This window comes from Arachis hypogaea, chromosome 19 (genome assembly GCF_003086295.3).
Source record: "Arachis hypogaea cultivar Tifrunner chromosome 19, arahy.Tifrunner.gnm2.J5K5, whole genome shotgun sequence".
Lineage (NCBI taxonomy): Eukaryota > Viridiplantae > Streptophyta > Magnoliopsida > Fabales > Fabaceae > Arachis > Arachis hypogaea.
This window is the reverse complement of record NC_092054.1, coordinates 48,526,179-48,548,399: the sequence shown is the minus strand read 5'-3', so window position 1 is coordinate 48,548,399 and position 22,221 is coordinate 48,526,179. Positions and strand designations below refer to the sequence as shown.

Below are 22,221 nucleotides of genomic sequence, written 5' to 3'. Positions count from 1 at the left end.
AATAGTAAATAGTTAACAAAGGAAAACAGGTTAGTAACGCCTTACTTTCGGTACGATCATGACGTACTGGAAGTTGGGTCGTTACAAATGGTATCAGAGCAGTTCGTTCCTGTTAGAGCCTTGGGAATGGACTGACTATACTTCATTGCATACTCTGAGTGTCTGTTATGCTTAGTGACTTGTTCTGATAACAAGAGTTTGTGTTTTATTTGCATAACTATCTGATGATTAACGCTGTTAGGTTACCATTGCATGCCTCATGGTATTAGGTCTGGCCAACTTAATACTAATGATTTATGTATATGGCAACACTAATAGGTTATCATAGACGAAATAGAAGTAATAGGTAATGCGATTCACGGGGTTTGGGAGCGTTAGAGTTTATGAAGTTAGCTTTGATTCGACGTATAATCTTTATTTGCGCCACGTAAACTCATGCCATCTTTTTCTTCGTTGCTTTCATTGGAATTCTCTGGTTTGAATTTCCTCCTTAGAATATGATTTGATTGTTTCCCAATCATACCTTGTCATTCTTGTATACCTTTGCTTGCTTATGAATCTAATTGCTTACGTAACTCTTTGAGTATTCATCCTTGATAATGCCTATGTTTTTGTTCATATATTCTATTTTCCTTGATTTAAGTTCAAATTTATTTTATTCTAGCAATTTTCGGGGGCGAAAATTTTTCTAAGGTGGGTAGAATGTAACAACCCTAGTTTTTGAAAATCAAGTAATTAGTTATTTGTGATTTATTTTATTTGCTGATAATTTTATTTTAAGAAAATTATTTTACTAAAGGTAATTAAATGGAGTTTCATGGTAATTGGAGTTTAAATTAATTAGAATTTTTATATAATCTTTATTAGATATTTGGTATAATTGAAATTATAATTTTGGTAATTGAAAAATAAGAAGAATTGTATAATTTAATTTAAATAAATTCTTTTTTGAATGAATTATGTTATTAATTTGAACTCTCAGAAATTATTTTATTAGAAATGATTAAATTGATATTTATAAATACTTTAAGTTTAAGTCAATTAATATTTTTGTACAATTTTTATTATTAGTTATTTTACAATTTGAAATTAATGTTCCGGTGATAGAAAAATAAAGAAAAGTTATATCATTTAATTTGAATGATTAATATTGAGTTTGAACTATATTTTATAAAAATGTGATTAGTATATTTATTTTATAATTTAAATTAGAAATAATTGATTGAACTTAGCAATATGTTGATAAATAATGTTCCTAAATATTTTTAATAGAGTATATTTTTTAAAATTACTCTATCTTCCAATTTTATCAAAATATCTTTTCATATCTATCCTTTATTCTTTTATAAAATCTCTAATTTCTAACCCTAATTCCCAAATTAATTCACAAACCCTAATTTCCCAAATACCGAAAACCTAACCCAGTTACCCCTCACCCCAGCGCTGTTTCCCCTTTTCACTCACTCAGCTTCATCCCTCAACCCTAGCATTTTCCCCCAATGGTACAGAGAAGAGAGAAAGAAACGAGATTCAGAGAGTGAGAGAAAGCCCGTGTCCGAAAGTGAAGAGGAGATGTAGCTCGCGTTGCTGCCTCCATCACGACTGAACCGTCGCGCCTTCCTGCGTCGTCACCACCGTTCCATGGAGCCGCCGCCGTCATCTACGTGTTGTTGAGGAAAGCCCAAGATGGAGATGAGGGAGATTCCGTCACCACGCAGCCGCCATCCCGTCGCCAACGCCGTCGCGGGGAGAACCAGTGCCGAGGCAGGAAGCAGCGCCGAGAGGGAGAGAGAGGCTGCCGTCGCGTCTTGTTCACCGTCGCCGTCGATCTGCCTTGGAGCCACTGTGTCACGCGTCGCCGACGAAGATTAGAGAGAGAGACCCACGACCAGCCTTGTCGCCGTCAGCGCCGCGGGTTGCCATCGCCATCCTCGCGTGCTGCCACTGTACCGCCGTTGACGCACTCTGCTGCTGCCGCGTCTCACCAAGCTGCTGCTGGAGGAGGAAGGCTCGCCAGTTCTACCCCTGCTTCTTGTTCCTAAAATCTGACAAGAACGCCACTGCCCTGCTGGAGTTGCTGTTGAACCGTTAGAACCGCTACTGTTTTGTGGTTACCGTAAGTTACATTGCCGCTGCCGTTACTGGAGGTAGTTGTTGGCCCTGTTTGGAGATTACTGCTACCACTGGAATCCCAAACTGGAAAGGAAAGGAGGCTGTTTAACCTTGTCACTGTCGCTGCCATGGTGGAAACAGGTGCTGAAAACTGCTAACAGAGCAGCTGCATTTAGTGATTTATGCGAGTTTCAACACTGAGGTAGGGGATTTATTTTTAAAGTTAAAACGTTTTTAATTTTAGAATGCCTATAAAGTTATTCGGATTATATCAAATAGTTAATAATGATTAAGGGTTGAGTAATTGACGTGAATTGTTTGAAGTATGTTTGAGAATAGTTAGTTGGAGTGATTATTCTGATTTATTATTAGAATTAGATGTGGTTGTGAATCGTATTTCGAATTATTCATTTTGGCGATGAATTGGCTGAGATTTTGATCCTGAATGAGTTACTTTGAATTGTTTGATATTGAATTAGAAATTCAATATATTGGAATGGCTGTAAAATGGATTTGTGACAGGTTGGAATTGGTTGAAATGTAGTTGTAAATGGTGATTCATTTAATGTTACTTATTAAATTAAAATATGATGAGTTAATTATTGAATGAAATGTATTTGAGAGAAGTTAGTTGTGCTGATTATTCTGAGTTATGTTTGAAGTTGGATGCATATGTGAATTGAATTTGGGTTATGGTTGTGATATTGACTGGCTTCGTTATCGCGGGTAATTAACTGATGAGATTTACTTTGGTTTGAGGCTATGATTGTTATTGGTTTTTTGATTATTTTAGAATTGCTGGAAATTCCGATTTTAGTCGATTATGTCAAGTTGGTTATTATTGTTGATTTAAGTTTAACTAGAGTTGATTTTGAGGACGGTTAAAGGATTGAAGGTTGACTACTGAACTATTTTCTTGAAATAAAATTTTTAAAATAAAATGGTAACTTTGCTAATATCTAAATAACTTTAAAAATAACAAGAAATATGAAGAGTTGATGTTTGGGGTATTTGTTATGAATTCTTGAAGTTGGACTGGTTTACTTTTAAAGAATGGTTTATGGAAACTCTGATTTTAATTAATGTTAGGATGTTGGTTGTTAAACTGTTTTATGATGAGATGATTGTGGAGATTTTGTTGTTGTGATAACTGCTGATAAAAAGATGGAGAATCAATTGAGTTAATTTGAAAGGATTCTATGACTTATGAATTTAGTTATGAATTGATAAGATGAAAATTGGATTATTGGATTATGTGAGAATTGCGAGTTGTGGATTTTCTGATTGCTTGAGAATATTGTATTTGATAATTGTTGAGAAAAGATTGTTGAATTGTTGAGAAAGAGGGAACCCGTAAGGGTGGCTAAGTCCGAGTTTTAGGGGAGGTGCTTGGTGCACGAATTGTGAATCACACTTTTCACACTCGTACCACTAACCAGCAAGTGCATTGGGTCGTCCAAGTAATACCTTACGTGAGTAAGGGTCGAATCCCACGGAAATTGTTGGTTTGAAGCAATCTATGGTTATCTTGCAATTCTTAGTCAAGAATTCAATTATATTTATCAGTTGAATTGCGAATAAACAAGAGAGCATGGATTAAAGGTTACTTGTTATGCAGTAATGGAGAATATGTTGGAGTTTTGGAGATGCTTTGTCTTCAGAATCTCTGCTTTCCTCTGTCTTCTGATTCACGCACGCACGTCCTCCTATGGCAAGCTGTGTGTAGGTGGATCACCGTTGTCAATGGCTACCATCCATCCTTCCAGTGAAAAGGGTCCAGGTGCGCTGTCACCGCACGGCTAATCATCTGCAGGTTCTCAGTCGTACCGGAATAGGATTTACTATCCTTTTGCGTCTGTCACTACGCCCAGCACTCGCGAGTTTGAAGTTCGCAGCCATCCAATCCCAGAATCCTACTCGGAATACCACAGACAAGGTTTAGACCTTCCGGATTCTCATGAATGCCGCCATCAATCTAGCTTATACCACGGAGATTCTGATTAAGGAATCTAAGAGATATTTATTCAATCTGATGTAGAACAGAGTTGATTGTCAGACACACGTTCATGGATTGAGGAAGGTGATGAGTGTCACTGATCATCACCTTCTCCATAGTTAGGCGCGAATGGATATCTTAGGTAGGAACACGCATGTTTGAATGGAAAACATTAATACTTGCATTAATTCATCGAGACACAGCAGAGCTCCTCACCCCCAACAATGGAGTTTAGAGACTCATGCCGTCAAAGAGTATAAAGTTCAGATCTAAAATGTCATGAGGTCCAAAATGAATCTCTAAAAGTTGTTTAAATACTAAACTAGTAGCCTAGGTTTACAGAAAATGAGTAAACTATAACAGATAGTGCAGAAATCTACTTCTGGGGCCCACTTGGTGTGTGCTGGGGCTGAGACTAAAGCTTCTCACGTGCCTGGGGCTGTTTTCGGCGTTCAACGCCAGCTTTGGATCCTTTTCTGGCGTTGAACTCCAACTTGCAACTTGTTTCTGGCGCTGGATGCCAGAATTGGGCAGAGAGCTGGCGTTGAACGCCAGTTTACGTCATCTATCTTTGAGCAAAGAATGGACTATTATATATTTCTGGAAAGCCCTGAATGTCTACTTTCCAACGCAATTAGAATCACGCCATTTGGAGTCCTGTAGCTCCAAAAAATCCATTTTGAGTGCAGGGAGGTCAGAATCCAACAGCATCAGCAGTCCTTTTTCAGCCTGAATCAGATTTTTGCTCAGCTCCCTCAATTTCAGCCAGAAAATACCTGAAATTACAGAAAAACACACAACTCATAGTAAAGTCCAGAAATGTGGATTTTGCCTAGAAACTAATGAAAATAAACTAAAAACCAACTAAAACATACTAAAATCTATGTGAAATTAACCCCAAAAAGCATATAAAATATCCGCTCATCACAACACCAAACTTGAACTGTTGCTTGTCCTCAAGCAACTAGACAAATAAAATAGAAGACTAATAAGTCAAGAAGCAATAATATCTCAGAGTTTTTGGAGTGAAGCTCAGATTCTAATTAGATGAGCGGGACTAGTAGCTTTTTGCTTCCGAACAGTTTTGGCATCTCATTTTATCCATTGAAGCTCAGAGTGATTGGCATCTATAGGAACTTAGAATTCAGATAGTGTTATTGATTCTCCTATTTCAGTATGATGATTCTTGAACACAACTACTTTATGAGTCTTGGCCGTGGCCCTAAGCATTTTGTTTTCCAGTATTACCACCGGATACATAAATGCCACAGACACATAATTGGGTGACCCCTTTTAGATTGTGACTCAGCTTTGTTAAAGTCCCCAATTAGAGGTGTCCAGGGTTCTTAAGCACACTCTTCTTTTTGCTTTGGACCTTGACTTTAACCGCTCAGTCTCAAGTTTTCACTTGACACCTTCACGCCACAAGCACATGGCTAGGGACAGCTTGGTTTAGCCGCTTAGGCCAGGATTTTATTCCTTTAGGCCCTCCTATCCACTGATGCTCAAAGCCTTGGGATCCTTTTTATTACCCTTGCCTTTTGGTTTTAAGAGCTTTGGCTTTTTCTGCTTGCTTTTTCTTTCTCTCTCTCTTTTTTTTCTGCAAGCTTTGTTCTTTGCTGCTTTTTCTTGCTTCAAGAATCATTTTTATGATTTTTCAGATTATCAATAACATGTCTCATGTTCATCATTCTTTCAAGAGCCAACATATTTAATAGTCTTAAACAACAAATTCAAAAGACATATGCACTGTTCAAGCATTCATTCAGAAGACAGAAAGCATTGCCACCACATGTTACTACTTAGAATTTTTCTTATTAAAAACTCGAATTTTATTGCCTCTTATTCAAAAGATCTACTATTTTATTCATGTTTGCTGATGATGAGAAAAATAGACTATAACTTAATTGGAGGTAAAATCAAAATAGACATTAATTACTACTATATGACTCCTAAGGTAAACTCCTATAACGACAACTATCACAGAGTTAAAGCAGAAATTGGAATTTAACAACCTTTGTTCTGGGAAGTGGATGTTCCTCGGATCTGTGGGGTGCTTGGTCCTTCAAGAGATAACTTCTGGCGCTTCAATTCCCTCAAGTCACGCCCTTGCTCTTCCTGTTCTTTAATCAAATAGCAAAGAATTTGACTTTGTTCCTTCTGTTCCTTTATTATTTGTTCCATAGCTTCTTGCATATTGGTAACTGATGTTTCAAGATACTCCCAGTATTCAGATTGAGGGATTTCTGGGAGAAATTCCTGTGTTTTCTTCTTGATGGGGTCATCCTGTGCTTGTTGTTTTTCCATTGATGCTTTGGTGATTGGTTTCTCAATTGAGATATACTCAGTTATTCCCATCCTTACTCCAGCGTCCTTGCAGAGCAGAGAAATCAAGCTTGGGTAAGCCAACCTGGCCTCTTTAGAATTTTTATTAGCAATTTTGTAGAATTCAGTTGAAATTAGTTGATGAACTTCCACTTCTTTTCCCATCATGATGCAATGGATCATCACTGCTCTTTTAACAGTGACTTCAGAACGGTTGCTAGTGGGCAGCAGAGAATACCCAATGAAGTCCAGCCATCCTCTGGCGACTGGTTTGAGATCTTCCCTTTTGAGTTGATTTGGGACACCCTTCGTGCTAGTGGTCCACCTTGCTCCAGGGATACATATATCCTCTAGAATCTTATCCAGGCCCTTGTCTGTTCTCATCATTCTCCTGTTGAAAGAGTCTGGATCATCTTTCAGCTGAGGTAGCTTTAAGATCTCTCTGATCTTGTCAGGGATGGTATGAACAATCTTTCCTCTGACCACGGTCCGATATTCATAGAAAGCAGTTCCAGATAGTTTTTGCTTGTCTGTCTGCCACATATTAGCATAGAACTCCTGGACCATATTTCTTCCCACTTTCATCTCAGGATTAGCTAGGACCTCCCAGTTCCTGATTCGAATTTGCTCCTGGATCTCCGGATATTCGTCTTCTTTCAGATCGAATCTAACTTCCGGGATCACTGATCTTAGACCCATTATTTTGTAATAATGGTCTGAATGTTCTTTAGATAAGAAATTCCCTTGATTCTAAAGTGGTTTTGGAACGCTCTCTTTCTTGCCTCTTGAAGTGGGTTGTTTTCCCTTAGGAGCCATGATCTTAGTGATCACGGATAAACACACCAAACTTAGAGGTTTTCTTGTCCTCAAGCAAAAGAAAAGAAAGGAGAGGGATAGAAGGAGAGCTAGGTGCAATTGTTGATGGAGGAGGGTGGAGGCTGAACCCATATTTAAAGGGAGGGGTGGGTTCAAAAATTTTGAAAAGATATGATAAAAAAGATTGATTTGGAAAAGATAAGATAGAAGATATGATAAGAGAGGATATAGTTTAAAATTGAAAAGATATGAAAAATTTTTTTGAAAAAGATAAATCTAGATTTTAAAAAAGATAATGTGGAGATTTGAAAAAGATATTAGTTGAAAAGATAGATTTGTTTTGAAAATTTGAAAAAGATTTGAATTGAATTGAAAAAGAGGGTTTGTGCTTATGGATTAAGATACATTTGATATTTTTTTTTTAAGGTAGGGTTTTTAGAAATTAGGGATTTTAGAAATCAGGGTTTTTAACATGTTTATGCAAGAAATCATGAATTGAAGCATGAAAATTAAGATTAAATGAAAAATATGAAGAAAAAATGAATTTACCTCCTCCCCACCATCCTAGCGTTTGAACGCCCAAACGCTGCATGTTTTGGGCGTTCAACGCCCAAATGCTGCCTCTCCTGGGCATTCAACGCCCAGCTGCTGCTTCTTTCTGGCGTTGAACGCCAGGAAGTCCTTTGTTACTGGGCGTTTTTCTGAACGCCCAGAATGCTGTAAATCTGGCGTTAAACGCCCAGAAAGAGCTTCTTTCTGGCGTTTAACGCCCAGATGGCTATCCTCACTGGCGTTCAACGCCCAGTGGATGCTTCTGTTAGGCGTTGAACGCCCAAAACAGATTTTTACTGGCATTTTCTTGCCAGTGAGCTCTTTTTCTCTGTTTTGTGTGCAAAATCCTTCTGTAACCCTATGAACTTATACAATTGACTCTTTACCTTAGGATCAGTGAACTTTATATAAACAAATAAAAATAAAAATAGGGCAAAATGCTTAGAGGATTGATACCCCATGGCTGGGTTGCCTCCCAGCAAGCGCTTCTTTATTGTCTTTAGCTGGACCTTGCTGAGCTTTTAGTCTAGCTTCAGCCTTGAGCACTCTTGCTCAACATTGCCTTCAAGATAGTGCTTGATTCTCTGTCCATTGACAATGAACTTCTTATCAGAATCAATATCTTGAAGCTCCACATAACCATATGGTGATACACTTGTAATCACATATGGTCCCCTCCACCGGGACTTCAGTTTCCCGGGGAATAACCTGAGCCTGGAGTTGAACAACAGAACCTTTTATCCTGGTTCAAAGATTCTAGATGACAGCTTTCTGTCATGCCACTTTTTTTATTTTTCTTTATAAAGCTTGGCATTTTCGAAAGCAGTGAATCTGAATTCCTCTAGCTCATTTAGCTGGAGCAATCTTTTTTCTCCAGCTAATTTGGCATCAAAGTTCAGGAATCTGGTTGCCCAGTAGGCTTTATGTTCCAGTTCCACGGGCAGGTGACATGCCTTACCATAGACCAGTTGGTATGGAGAGGTCCCTATAGGAGTCTTGAATGCTGTTCTGTATGCCCACAGAGCATCATCCAAGCTTCTTGCCCAATCCTTTCTACGGGTATTTACAGTCCGTTCTAGGATTCTTTTTAGCTCTCTGTTAGAGACTTCAGCTTGTCCATTAGTCTGTGGATGATATGGAGTCGCCACCTTGTGGCGAATCCCATACCATACCATGGCAGAGTAAAGCTGTTTGTTGCAGAAGTGAGTGCCCCCATCACTGATTAGTACTCTAGGGACCCCAAACCTGCTGAAGATATATTTCTGGAGGAACTTTAGCACTGTTTTAGTATCATTGGTGGGTGTGGCAATGGCCTCAACCCATTTTGATACATAGTCAACTGCCACCAGAATATAAGTGTTTGAGAATGATGGTGGGAAAGGTCCCATGAAGTCAATTCCCCATACGTTAAACAACTCAATCTCCAAGATTCCTTGTTGAGGCATGGCGTAACCATGAGGCAGATTACCAGCTCTTTGGCAACTGTCACAGTTACGTACAAACTCTCGGGAATCTTTATAGAGTGTGGGCCAATAGAAGCCACATTGGAGGACCTTGGTGGCTGTTCACTCACCTCCGAAATGGCCTCCATATTGAGATCCATGGCAATGCCATAGGATCCTCTGTGCTTCTTCTCTAGGAACACACCTACGGATTATTCCGTCTGCACATCTCTTAAAGAGATAGGGTTCATCCCACAGGTAGTACTTTGCATCAGTGATTAATTTTTTCTTTTTTTGCCTGCTGTACTCTTTGGGTATGAACCTTGCAGCTTTATAGTTTGCAATATCGGCAAACCATGGTGTTTCCTGAATGGCAAATAAATGCTCATCCGGAAAAGTCTCAGAGATCTCAAGAAAGGGGAGGGACGTCCCTTCTACTGGCTCTATCCGGGACAGATGATCAGCCACTTGGTTCTCTGTCCCTTTTCTGTCTCTTATTTCTATATCAAACTCTTGTAGAAGCAACACCCATCTGATGAGCCTGGGTTTTGAATCCTGCTTTGTGAGTAGATATTTAAGAGCAGCATGGTCAGTATACACAATCACTTTTGATCCTACTAAGTATGATCTGAACTTGTCAATGGCATAAACCACTGCAAGTAATTCTTTTTCTGTGGTTGTGTAATTTTTCTGGGCATCATTTAAAACGCGACTAGCATAATAAATGACGTGCAGAAGCTTGTCATGCCTCTGTCCCAATACTGCACCAATGGCATGATCACTGGCATCACACATTAGCTCAAATGGTAATGTCCAGTCTAGTGCAGAAATGACTGGTGCTGTGACCAGCTTAGCTTTCAGCGTTTCAAACGCCTGCAGGCACTTTGTGTCAAACACAAATGGCGTGTCAGCAGCTAGCAGATTGCTTAGAGGTTTTACGATTTTTGAAAAATCCTTTATAAACCTCCTATAGAATCCTGCATGCCCCAGAAAGCTTCTGATTGCCTTAACATTGGCAGGTGGTGGTAATTTTTCAATTACCTCTATTTTTGCTTGATCCACCTCTATCCCCTTGTTTGAGATTTTATGCCCAAGGACAATCCCTTCAGTCACCATGAAGTGACATTTTTCCCAGTTTAAAACTAGGTTGGTCTCTTGGCATCTCTTCAGAACAAGTTTCAGGTGATCAAGACAGGAGCTGAATGAGTCTCCATATACTGAGAAGTCATCCATGAAGACTTCCAGAAATTTTTCCACCATATCAGAGAAAATAGAGAGCATGCATCTCTGGAAGGTTGCAGGCGCATTACACAGCCCAAATGGCATCCTTCTATAAGCAAACACTCCAGATGGACATGTGAATGCTGTTTTCTCTTGATCCTGGGGATCTACTGCAATCTGGTTATAGCCTGAGTAGCCATCCAGAAAGCAGTAATAACCATGACCTGCCAGTCTTTCTAGCATCTGGTCTATGAATGGTAAAGGAAAATGATCCTTTCTGGTGGCTATACTGAGCCTTCTGTAGTCAATACACATGCGCCACCCTGTAACTGTTCTTGTAGGAACTAGTTCATTTTTTTCATTATGAATCACTGTCATGCCTCCCTTTTTTGGGACAACTTGGACAAGGCTCACCCAGGGGCTGTCAGAAATAGGATAAATAATCCCAGCCTCTCGTAATTTGGTGACCTCTTTCTGCACCACTTCCTTCATGGCTGGATTTAGCCGCCTCTGTGGTTGAACCACTGGTTTAGCATTATCCTCCAATAAGATTTTGTGCATGCATCTAGCTGGGCTTATGTCCTTAAGGTCACCTATGGACCACCCAAGAGCTGTCTTGTGTGTCCTTAGCACTTGAATAAGTGCTTCCTCTTCCTGTGGGTTTAAAGCAGAGCTTATGATCACTGGAAAAGTGTCACCTTCTCCCAGAAATACATATTTCAGGGATGGTGGTAATGGTTTGAGCTCGGGTTTAGGAGGTTTTTCCTCTTCCAGAGAAAATTTCAGAGGCTCTTTAATCTCCTCTGAATCCTCCAAATCAGGCTGAACATCTTTAAAGATGTCTTCCAACTCTGATTCGAGACTCTCAGCCATGTTGATCTCTCTACCAAAGAGTCGATAAGATCAACTTTCATGCAGTCTTTTGGTGTGTTTGGATGCTGCATGGCTCTGACAGCATTCAACTTAAACTCATCATCATTGACTCTCAGGGTTATTTCCCCTTGTTGGACATCAATGAGGGTTCGTCCAGTTGCTAGGAAGGGTCTTCCTAGAATGAGAGTAGCACTCTTCTGCTCTTCCATTTCCAGCACTACAAAGTTAGTGGGAAAGGCGAATGGCCCAACTCTGACAATCATGTCTTCAATCACGCCTGATGGGTATTTAATGGAGTCATCAGCAAGTTGGAGACATATCCGGGTTGGTTTAACTTCTTCAGTTAAGCCAAGCTTTCTGATAGTGGATGCGGGTATTAGGTTGATACTTGCCCCAAGATTGCATAAAGCTGTCTTGGTGCAATTACCTCCTAATATACATGGTATCAGAAAACTCCCAGGGTCTTTAAGCTTTTCAGGAAAGCTTTTTAGAATGACTGCACTGCATTCTTCAGTGAGGAGAACTCTTTCTGTTTCTCTCCAATCCTTTTTATGACTCAAGATCTCTTTCATGAACTTGGCATAAGAAGGTATTTGCTCAAGTGCCTCTGCAAATGGAATCTTTATTTCAAGAGTCCTGAGATAATCTGCAAAGCGAGCAAATTGCTTATCCTGCTCCTCTTTCCGGAGTTTTTGAGGATAAGGTATCTTGGCTTTATATTCCTCAACCTTAGTTGCTGTAGGTTTAATGCCTACAGAAGTGGTTGAAGAAGCCTTTTTAGAGGGGTTGTCATCAGCACTTGTGTGTGTCTGATCCCTCACTGGCAATTGAGTGCCAGAGTTAGAAGCTGGAGTGACGTGAGACACCAACTCCTTGTCTGTTCCTGGCGTCTGAACGCCAGAACTGTGCCTATTTTGGGCGTTCAGCGCCAGATCTTGCCCATTTTGGGCGTTCAACGCCAGATCCTTGCTTGTTTCTGGCGTTGAACGCCAGTCCTTGCTTGTTACTGGCGTTGAACGCCAGTCTTGGGCATGGTCTGGGCGTTCAGCCCCAGCCTTCCACCAGATTGCTGGCGTTTTAACGCCAGAATTACTTTTCCCTGGGCTCTTACTGTCCTCAGGTAAATTTTGGGTGGTTTGCTCATTCCTTAGCTCTTTTCTGCCTTGAGGTAGGGTATTTAATGTTTTTCCACTTCTTAATTGAACTGCTTGGCATTCTTCTGTTATTTGTCTTGACAGCTGCTGCTTTGTTTGCTTCAATTGTTCTTCCATATTTATATTAGTCATCCTTGTTTCTTGTAGTTTATCCTTGAATTCGGCTAACTGCTTTGTTAGAAAGTCCAATTGCTGATTGAATTCAGCAGCTTGTTGTACAGGGCTGAGTTCAGCAGTTACTATTTTAACCTCTTCTTTCATGGAAGGGTCACTGCTTAGGTACAGATGCTGATTCCTGGAAACTATATCAATGAGCTCTTGAGCCTCTTCAATTGTCTTTCTCATGTGGATAGATCCACTAGCTGAGTAATCTAGAGACATCTGAGCTCCTTCTGCAAGCCCATAATAGAAGATGTCTAACTGAACCCACTCTGAAAATATTTCAGAGGGGCATTTTCGTAGCATCTCTCTATATCTCTCCCAGGCATCATAAAGAGATTCCTTATCTCCTTGTTTAAAGCCTTGGATGTCCAGCCTTAGCTGTGTCATCCGTTTTGGGGGAAAGTATTGATTCAGGAATTTTTCTGTCAGCTGTTTCCATGTCCTTATGCTGGCCTTAGGTTGGTTATTTAACCACCTCTTAGCTTGATCTTTTACAGCAAATGGAAACAGTAATAGTCTGTAGACATCCTGATCTATTTCCTTATCATGTACTGTGTCAACAATTTGTAAAAATTGTGCCAGAAACTCTGTAGGTTCTTCCTGTGGAAGACCGGAATACTGACAACTTTGCTGCACCATGATAATGAGCTGAGGATTTAACTCGAAGCTACTGACTCCAATGGAGGGTATGCAGATATTACTCCTATATGAAGCAGTAGAGGGGTTAGCATATGACCCCAGAGTCCTCCTGGACTGTTCATTTCCACTTAGATCCATGATGGAGAAAGGGAGATGATGTAAAATAAAAAAATTTTATTTTTATTTATTTATTTATTTAATTAATTATTTATTTCAAAAATAAAATAAATTAAAATAAAATAAATAAAAATAGGTGAAGATTTTCGAAATAATGAGGGGAGAGAAAGTGGTAAGGAAGTTTTGAAAAAGATATGATTTGAAAAAGATTTTAAATTTTAAAAAAAATCTGAATTTTTTTTTTAAAAATAATTTTTGAAAATTTGTTTTAAAATTAGAGAGAAAAGATATTTTTGAATTTAGTGAGGAAAGAGAAAAACAATAAAATAGCACAAGATTTAAAATTTTTAGATCTAATGCTCCTTGTTTTCGAAAATTTTGGAGGGAAAACACCAAGGAACACCAAACTTAAAATTTTAAGATCAAGACACAAGGAAAACTCAAGAACACTTTGAAGACTCACAAGAACACAAGAACATGAAGAAAGAACACCAAACTTAAAAATTTTTAGAAAACCAAACTAAAATTTTTGAAAAACAAAGGAAAATCAACAAGAAAACACCAAACTTAGAGTTTGGCACAAGATTTATTCAAAGAAAAATTATTTTTGAAAAAGATTTTAAAAATAGGATAGCCAATTACTAAGAACATAAGCACCACGCTCTAACTAATTGAGCTATAAATTTAAAGTGTTTTAACAATGTATAAATAATAAAAGACTCTAAACCAAAAAGAAAATTTTTTCCTAATCTAAGCAACAAAATAAGCCGTCAGTTGTCCAAACTCAAACAATCCCCGGCAATGGCGCCAAAAACTTGGTGCACAAATTGTGAATCACACTTTTCACACTCGTACCACTAACCAGCAAGTGCACTGGGTCGTCCAAGTAATACCTTACGTGAGTAAGGGTCGAATCCCACAGAGATTGTTGGTTTGAAGCAATCTATGGTTATCTTGCAATTCTTAGTCAGGAAGTCAATTATATTTATCAGTTGAATTGCGAATAAACAAGAGAGCATGGATTAAAGGTTACTTGTTATGCAGTAATGGAGAATATGTTGGAGTTTTGGAGATGCTTTGTCTTCAGAATCTCTGCTTTCCTCTGTCTTCTGATTCACGCACGCACGTCGTCCTATGGCAAGCTGCGTGTAGGTGGATCACCATTGTCAATGGCTACCATCCATCCTTCCAGTGAAAAGGGTCCAGGTGCGCTGTCACCGCACGGCTAATCATCTGCAGGTTCTCAGTCGTACCGGAATAGGATTTACTATCCTTTTGCGTCTGTCACTACGCCCAGCACTCGCGAGTTTGAAGTTCGTCACAGCCATCCAATCCCAGAATCCTATTCGGAATACCACAGACAAGGTTTAGACCTTCCGGATTCTCATGAATGCCGCCATCAATCTAGCTTATACCACGGAGATTCTGATTAAGGAATCTAAGAGATATTCATTCAATCTGATGTAGAACGGAGGTGATTGTCAGACACACGTTCATGGATTGAGGAAGGTGATGAGTGTCACTGATCATCACCTTCTCCATAGTTAGGCGCGAATGGATATCTTAGGTAGGAACACACATGTTTGAATGGAAAACAGAAATACTTGCATTAATTCATCGAGACACAGCAGAGCTCCTCACCCCCAACAATGGAGTTTAGAGACTCATGCCATCAAAGAGTATAAAGTTCAGATCTAAAATGTCATGAGGTCCAAAATGAATCTCTTAAAGTTGTTTAAATACTAAACTAGTAGTCTAGGTTTACAGAAAATGAGTAAACTATAACAGATAGTGCAGAAATCCACTTCTGGGGCCCACTTGGTGTGTGCTGGGGCTAAGACTAAAGCTTCTCACGTGCCTGGGGCTGTTTTGGGCGTTCAACGCCAGCTTTGGATCCTTTTCTGGCGTTGAACTCCAACTTGCAACTTGTTTCTGGCGCTGGACGCCAGAATTGGGCAGAGAGCTGGCGTTGAACGCCAGTTTACATCGTCTATCTTTGAGCAAAGTATGGACTATTATATATTGCTGGAAATCCCTGGATGTCTAATTTCCAACGCAATTGGAAGCACGCCATTTGGAGTTCTGTAGCTCCAGAAAATCCATTTTGGGTGCAGGGAGGTCAGAATCCAACAGCATCAGCAGTCCTTTTTCAGCCCGAATCAGATTTTTGCTCAGCTCCCTCAATTTCAGCCAGAAAATACCTGAAATTACAGAAAAATACACAACTCATAGTAAAGTCCAGAAATGTGGATTTTGCCTAGAAACTAATGAAAATAAACTAAAAACCAACTAAAACATACTAAAATCTATATGAAATTAACCCCAAAAAGCGTATAAAATATCCGCTCATCAGTGCTGCCGAAATTTTATAAAAATCTGAGGTTTCATTTGAAAAGTTATTTTAGAAGCTTTGAATTTGGAAAATTATATTACTTGAGCTTTATTTAGTTTAGAAAAGAATTAAAATATTTTGAATTCAATTTACCAAGGAAAGGAATTATGTTTCGAACTTGAATTATTTAATAAAGAAATTATGTTTTGAATTTGATTCAATATAGAAAGAGTTATGTCTTGGGCTTGAAATAAAGGATTACCTTTTTGGAAATTTGGTGAAATAATAATATTTGAATTTGAATAGTAAGAGAGATGATTTTTGAATCTTTGTGGAGTTAGTAAACTTGAGAAAGTTTTATTTGATTATTTCTAAAGAGATGTTATGTTTTGAAAAGTGTTTAATGAATTTAAAATAAATGATTTTCTTGAGTCTTTCGATAGAGAACCAAACTGAAAAATAGTTTTAAAGTTGGCTTGAGTCAAGATTACTAAAGTAGAGATTATGACTGACTTGATGGTTAAGATTTTTTTATGGATAAATACCTGAGAAAGTTAAGAAAGGTTTAAAGAAAAATGTTAAGAACTCAAAGGTAAAGAGAGAATGACGAATTAATATCTGGATTGTTGCGTTTTAGAAAGGATAATGAAAAGTGATAAAAGGCGGAAAAATCCCACAAACTGTTAGTTGTTGAACTACGGGGAAAAGCCCACAAAATGATAATTGGTTAAAATCACGAAGTACCCATGAACTGAAGGAACATTGATCTCAGGGAAACCTATAGATTGTTATTTGTTTTATATGCGGGAAAAACCCACAAACTGATAATCATTGATTACGGGAATAACCCACTAACAGTTATATGTTGATCTCGGGTATATCCCACGAACTGAAGATCGTTGTTTGCTGTGTATTGGTCTCGGGTATAACCCACGAACTGAGGATCATTATTTTGTTTGTGAATTGATCTCGGGAACGCCCACGAACTGAGGATCAATGTTTCCCCTTGTGCGTATATTATGGGGTCGAGCTTTGCGCCGACTGTTGGTAGTCACGAAGGAGTGGTATTATTACCACCGACACATATGCACTAAGGACACAAAGGAAAGCCATATCTGGGACTTGTTCCTAGGTAATGTCGGGCTGCAGGGTGTAAACCGACACGTGATCTCATGGCCTGCTTAGGACAGACCTGCATCATAGTGGTTGTGCATTTGCATTTGGTTGTGTTTGCTTGTATTACTTCTCTGTGATTGTGTTGTTTGTTTTATTGTGATTTGTTTGTGTGTTGAATTGAGTTTTCTTACTTGTGCTAGTAGTCTGTAAAGGTATAGAGATGATTAATAACTGTTTGTTGTGACTGAGAATCAATTATGTGGCTGAAAGATATTTAATGAGACAAATTTTGTGATTGAGATCTGTTTTGGGTTTAGGAATTCAAAGAAATAATTATTGATCTAAAGTAAGATTAAAAAGTATTTCAAAGGGTTTGACAAAGATGATTTATTAAGCAAAGTTAATTATTTGCATGTTAATCATTACTTTTACGGCATTCTCATTCCCTACTGAGAACGTGTGGTTTGTTCTCACCCCAAAATCTTCCACCCTTTCAGTGACACAGGTTCGAAGACTCAGTTTGAAGTTGCGGGCGATTGTTATACTATATTTATAAGTTAAGTTGTTTTCATGGAGTTCCCTCGCTTTTGTAGCTTTAGTTTTTATTTTATGCAGAGGGATAGGAGTTGTACTTGAGTTTTACTTAAATTCTTTTGTATAATATTTATTATTAATAATAATTATGTGATTATTATTACTTGGTGATATTTGCTATATGATTTTGATTAATAAAAACAAATTTTTTCTGGAATTTTCTATAAAACTGAATCGCGATATCGAACTAAAGGCTCAATAGTAAATAGTTAATAAAGGAAAACAAGTTAGTAATGCCTTACTTTCGGTACGATCATGACGTACTGGATGTTGGGTCGTTACATCCTCTCACAATCGGAGCTTTAGTCAGGGCAATCTTCAGCTTATCAAACGCTTGCATGCAATCCTCACTGAACTCGAACTCAATATCTTTCTGCAGCAGTCTGGATAAAGGTAATGCTATCTTACTGAAGTCCTTAATGAATCTCCTGTAAAAACCTGCATGGCCAAGGAACGAACGGACTTTCCTCATGGAGGAAGGGTAATGTAAACTAGAAATGACATCTACCTTTGCTGGATCTACTGAAATACCAGTTTTAGAGACAACATGTCCTAGAACAATCCCTTGTTTTACCATGAAGTGACATTTTTCAAAATTCAATACAAGGTTTGAACTAACACATCTGTCTAATACTCTAGCTAAACTATCCAAGCAAAGGCTGAATGAATCACCATAAATGCTAAAATCATCCATAAATACTTCCATACAGTTCTCAATAAGATCTGAAAAAATACTCATCATGCATCTTTGGAAAGTAGCCGGTGCATTACATAAGCCAAAAGGCATCCTTTTATATGCATACGTTCCAAAGGGACATGTAAAAGTGGTCTTCTTCTGACCTTCAGGACCTATATGAATTTGAAAGTAGCCTGTATAACCATCTAAAAAGCGATAATGGGATTTACCTGACAGGCGATCGAGCATCTGATCAATAAATGGCAAGGGGTAATGATCCTTGCGAGTAGCTTGGTTGAGACGCCTATAGTCAATGCAAACTCTCCATAAATTCTGCACTCTAGTTGTCAGGAGCTCTCCATGCTCATTTTTTACTGTTGTGACTCCAGACTTCTTGGGCACCACTTGTACTGGACTGACCCATTCACTGTCTGAGATGGGGTAAATGGTATCTGCTTCAAGTAGCCTTGTCACTTCTTTCTTGACAACTTCTAAGATGGTGGGATTCAATCTTCTTTGGGGTTGACAGACAGGTTTTGATTCCTCTTTTAAATATATTCTGTGCTCACAAACTTGAGGACTGATGCCTACTATATCCGCCAAGCTCCATCCAATTGCTCTCTTATGTTTTCTCAGCATACTGAGCAGTTGCTCCTCCTGTTGAGAAGTGATTTCCCTTGCAATGATAACTGGAAACTTCTGATTATCCTCAAGGTAAGCATACTTGAGGTGTGGAGGAAGGTGCTTCAATTCTAATTTATGCTCTTGGCTAGGCTCTGGATCATCCAGGACTAGTGATAATGGTAAAGTGTCTTTATTATGTTCAGAGGGTGTCCCCACACTTGGACCTTGCTCCATGTGCTTCTCTTCTAATTCTTCTTGGTGAAGTTCAGCTACAATTTCATCAATGATGTCGCACTGGAAGATAGAATGATCTTCCGGAGGGTGCTTCATAGCTTCATTTAAACTGAAACTCACTGTTCTGCCATCTATCTCAAAGGAGTAAGTTCCTGAGAATGCATCCAGCTTGAATTTTGAAGTTTTCAGGAATGGTCTTGCAAGCAGGATTGATGATGATCTTCCTGAGTCATCAGGGGACATTTCCAGGATATAGAAGTCAATGGGAAATGTGAGCCCCTTAATGCTCACTAATACATCTTCAGCAATTCCAACTACTGTAATATTGCTTTTATCTGCTAACACAAAACGAGCTACTGATCTTTTTAAGGGAGGGAGCCTTAAAGTATCATATATAGACAATGGAATTATACTAACACACGCTCCTAAGTCACACATGCAATCAGAAAATATTACACCTCCAATGGTACAGTTTACCATACATGGACCTGGATCACTACATTTTTCAGGTATACCTCCCATTAAAGTAGATATAGAACTACCTAAAGGAATAGTTTCTAACTCATTAATTTTATCTTTGTGTATGCATAAATCCTTCAGAAACTTTGCATATTTAGGTACTTGCTGAATAACATCAAAAAGGGGAACAGTTACCTCAACCTTTTTGAAAATTTCTACCATTTTGGGATCAAGTTCCATCTGCTTTCTGGACTTCCTTGCAAGATGTGGGAATAGGATAGGGATGGCGCCACTTGTAGCCTCTACATTCTTTGGTGCTCTATTCCTTGGCTGAGCTGTTTCTTCTTCAACCTTGTCTTGTACTTCATCTTCCTCTTCAACATCTTCCACTTCCACTGAGTCTTCAATTTGGGTGTGTTCTATTGGGCTTGGCTCCTCCTGATTCTTCTCTGGTAGTGTGGTTCTGGACCTTAAAGTGATGGTATTGATGCCACCCTTGGGATTAGGTAAGGGTTGAGAAGGAATTCCACTGGAGCTTAAAGGTTGGTTAGTGGAAGTAGGTAATGAATCTATCCGGGCGGCGAGAGCTTGTAAAGTGGCATTCAGACCATTTAGAGTAGAGTTCGGTGTAGTCTGCATGTCTTGTTGTCCTTGTGCAAGAGAACGAAGCATCTCGTCATTTGATGAGGAAGTGGGATAAGTGATCTGAGGTACTTGTTGTTGGTTTAGCTGGGGTCCTTGTGATTGCCTTAAGTGAGGAGCTCTGTAAGGTTGGTTCTGATTCTGCTGTCTGTTATTGTTATTCCACCTCTGGTTTCTTTTGTTGTCTCTGCCTCCTCTGTTATATTTGTCCCTCCAGCCATGGTTGGAATTATCCATCCAACCTTGGTTGGAGTTGTCTTGCCATCCTTGGTTATAGTTCCCACCTTGGTTGTAGTTGCCACCTTGTTGATTGTATCCTTGATTCGAGCGGTCATAGAAGTTATAAGTTGCTGCCACCGTATTGTCTTCTTGTTGGAGTTGCGGGCATTCATCAGTATAATGACTATAATCAGCACATATTCCGCATACTCTTTGGGGAACTAACTGTTGGCTTTGTTGTGGTGGGGAAGGCTGAGCTTGTTGTTGTTGATTCAACTGTAATTGCTTCAGTAAGTTGGTCATTTCACATATACTCTGTGTAAGAGCAGTAGTCTCAGTACTAGAAGAAATTTCTGCAATAGCTTTTGAGTGGCTATTCTGTACCTGTGATTCCTGGTGGACTCAGCTAAGTCGCTAATTAGTTGCCATGCTTCATCTGCAGTCTTATACTTTTTCAGAGAACCATTACTAGCACCATCTAGTGTAGTTTTATCCCGAGGCTTCATGCCTTGAGTGAAATAGCTGATCAATACTAGCCTGTCAATCATGTGATGGGGGCATGCATCCAGAAGGTTCTTAAAATGCTCCCAGTACTCATAGAGAATTTCTGATTCACCTGAACAATGCATGAGATCTCTTTCCTTAGTCTGTCTATAACTTCAGCTGGAAAGTATTTTTCCAGAAATTCTCTTCTGAGCGTATCCCAGTTAGTAACAGTTGCTTCAGGTTGGGAGTAGTACCACTCCCTCGCCTTTCCCTCAAGAGAAAATGGGAAGGCAGTTAATAGAATAGAAGTTTCATTTGCACCCTGACGCCTAACAGTAGAACAGGATGTCTGAAAAATCCCTAAGGTGCTTGATAGGTTCCTGAGTAGGTAAGCCATGAAATTTGGGCATTAAGTTGATTAGTGTAGTCTTCAGCTCAAAATCTGCAGCCAGAGTTGGATGATACACTTGATACGGCTGCATTGTAAAATCTGGGGCTCCAGCTTCCTGGAGAGTAATCCTCCTAGGTGCTGCCATTCTATCTGCACGTGAATTAACTGAATCAGCAGTAAAGGAGCTTGTTTCGCTCTCAGATGGCAGTTCAGATTTGCCCTCAGATGAGACTGGTGAATCGATAACAATCACGTGGTGCGTGGCAGAAGTTAGGCCAATTAAGAGATTATAATATAATAGAACAACGTTGCGAGTATAGCTCTTAACCAGCTAAAATCCGCCTCACCAATTTAGAAGAGTGTCACAAAAATTTAGAATAAAAATACTGGGAGTATGAATCCCAGGTCGTCTCCCAACGAGTTGCGAGAAAGGGTACTAATTTATTAATTAGGAGTTTCCGAGAGAGTTTGAGTTTGGATAATGAGCTATTAAAAATTTATAAATTAAAGCAATAAAAACTAATAATGATTATTAATATTCTAGATAAAAAGCCTTGACTGGGGAATGATTAATTGGAAGTTCTATCCTTGTTGGGGTCTCTTAAGTGTAGTATTAAAAAGGTTGTTGTTTTCACTTAGTTAACCCTTACTAAATAAAGGAAAGTCAAGTGATTGAGCAAACTCTTATTCGCAAATCCTAGTCCTCTCCCTTGGGAAGGTCTAGCGTTAGTAAATACAGAACTAGCCAACAACTTCCAGTTTAATCAGCACTTAAGCCTTCCAACTCAAGTATCTCCTTTTAATCAACTCCCATGTCAAGTATGTAGTCTACTCCATTGACATGAATAAAACACTCATTAAAATATAAGAAGAAGACATAATAATTCAAATAAAATAGGGATTGAAAATTAATTAAAAGTAAAAGTAATCCTTTGCATTAACAATCCATGAAAATAATCCAATTACCACTTTAAATAAGAATTAAGAATATGGAATAAATAAATAAATAAAAGAGTAAGGAAACAAACTAGAATAGTGT

The 22,221-nt window shown here is 38.9% G+C and overlaps 1 non-coding gene across 1 annotated transcript; it reads left to right on the top strand.

Moving 5' to 3' along the window:
* Window positions 1-20,847: 20,847 nt before the first annotated feature.
* LOC112780798 (small nucleolar RNA R71) lies at window positions 20,848-20,954 on the top strand. Its single transcript, XR_003191613.1, has one exon. It is a non-coding gene; the product is annotated as a small nucleolar RNA R71 (small nucleolar RNA).
* Window positions 20,955-22,221: the final 1,267 nt, after the last annotated feature.